The sequence below is a fragment of the Palaemon carinicauda genome, chromosome 3 (assembly GCF_036898095.1).
Source record: "Palaemon carinicauda isolate YSFRI2023 chromosome 3, ASM3689809v2, whole genome shotgun sequence".
Taxonomy (NCBI): domain Eukaryota; kingdom Metazoa; phylum Arthropoda; class Malacostraca; order Decapoda; family Palaemonidae; genus Palaemon; species Palaemon carinicauda.
This window is the reverse complement of record NC_090727.1, coordinates 166972587-166974927: the sequence shown is the minus strand read 5'-3', so window position 1 is coordinate 166974927 and position 2341 is coordinate 166972587. Positions and strand designations below refer to the sequence as shown.

Here is a 2341-nt window from a genome sequence, read left to right as displayed (position 1 = left end):
AGGGACATTGATTTTGCAAAAAACTTACACACCCAGTTTTATGTATACACACATAAAAATGTGCACATGAGACACAAACACACCTTTTTTTCATAAATTTATATAAACCTAAGACCATTCCTCTCTCTCCAACACTGATTATTTTTTTTATCATTTTATACAATGCTTGACTGATATGTGTACATACCTCAGAATCAATATAAAAACTATGACGAACTAATTCAGATTCTTCAAGGCATCGTGTACAGAAAAAAGAATATTTTTTTTTGGTTTATATACAATTTTTTTTTCAGGTCACAACACTTAATTGTTTCTCTAAAGTGCAATGAAGCACCACTGTAAATATCCAGCACTCATAATTTATATATGTATATTCATATACACCGTATATGTATATACTGTATACACATACATACATGCATATATATATATATATATATATATATATATATATATATATATATATATATATATATATATATACATGTATATATACATACATACATACATACATACATACATATATATATATATATATATATATATATATATATATATATATATATATATACATGTATATATATACATACATACATATATATATATATATATATATATATATATATATATATATATATATATATATATATATCAATTCATAAATAAATATACTCAAAACACTAGCAACGAAATACTTCCTTCGTACAACCAATTGAATATTCAGTCAGGCCGTTGAAAGAGGCCCAACATTACTACACCAACTGCAACTCCCTTCAAGACACATTTCCACTGTTCAAGACCTTACTTGTTATATGAAATCATTCGGGCGAGGATATTCAACCACATTGAGGAAATTATACACAATAGAAGTCACCTATATATTTTTTCCTTTTCTCTACTGAGGCGTGTTGTCTCAGAGTACCTTTCGATTATGGCAGAGGGACAAACGAGAAGGGATATATTTCATTTTCTTATTCTGCCAGAATTCTCGATAAAAACCGTTATAAAAATATGAGTTTCCGAGATGGAGACACGCTATTATGACCAACACTATAAGGGGGAAATTTTCCATATTCGAGAAATATGATAATTTTCAAAATGATCTAAACTATAATACATTCTTCGTCATGAACTCGAACCCTTGCCAGTCCTTTGATACAATCCAGTCGATAACTCGTTTCTTCCGGATAACTCGTTTTTTCCGGACAATTGGAGTAAGTTTCTAACAATGCGTTTTCCATTCATGTCTTTGTACGTTTATCGTAAAAAACGTATTGTGTGCGCTTCATTTTTTTCTAATAACACACGATTACTCAAAAAACGATTAAACACGTCGTATGTATTTATGTATATAAGTGCTTTCTCAGAAAAGAGGACCACTCATCCACTGATATAAAGACTATTTACGAACTAGTTGGGTGAATGTGTACAAAAGGGCGTGAGGGAGATGGGGGGAAATAGGTCGAGGAAGAGGTAGAAATGGAAATGCAAGAAGGAAGGGAGAGAGGAAAGGAGGAGGAGGGGGGGGGGGGAGGGGGAGGAGGATCAAGACGTCGTGTGCGTATGTGGCGGAGGTGATAAGGGAGAGGAAGGGAGGTGGAGTATAGAGGCGGAGGTTAAGTGTGACGCAGAACCGAGTTATACGAAGCTCTCGTCGTGGGCCAGATGTTGAGGACTTCCTGGATCGAGGTAGAGACCCCTACTACCTCCTACACTTCCTCCCCCTCCACCTCCCCCGAGGCTGCTTCCCATCCCCCCTCCTCCTCCTCCAAGACCTCCTCCTCCGCTTCCATTAGTTGCCGACTGGGCACTGCCTTCCACACCACACTGACCCATCACCTGGAAAGACATTAAACCACAAAAACCCATTAGATCAATTGGACGACCCAGGGTTGGACTGGAAGATGTAAGTACAAACACTGGCTTATAAAATGGACGACAAACAGAGTTATTGCGACTGTAAAACTAATAGAATTGACGTAATGAAATGCCCAGTAAATTGATGAAAACAAGTAATTATTACACTTGTAAAGGTATCCGATTTAATGTAATTAAATTCACTATATGATGTACGACAACAATAACTGCAAGATGTAAGTACAAACACTAACTCTCACAAAAATGGATGACAAACATAGTTATTGCAGCTGTAAAACTAAACGAATTGACGTCATGAAATATCCAGTGAATTGATGAAAACATAAGTAATTATTAGAGTTTTGAAGGTATTCGATTTTATGTATTTAAATTCACTATATGATGTACGACAACAATGACTGGAAGATGTAAGTACAAACACTGACTCTACAGAAATGGACCACAAACAGTTATCGCGGCTGTA

General features: G+C 35.1%; 1 pseudogene; it reads right to left on the bottom strand.

The window, feature by feature from the left end:
- Nucleotides 1–660: 660 nt before the first annotated feature.
- LOC137638753 (nephrin-like) overlaps nt 661–2341 on the bottom strand; it is a 748229-nt pseudogene continuing 746548 nt past the window's right edge.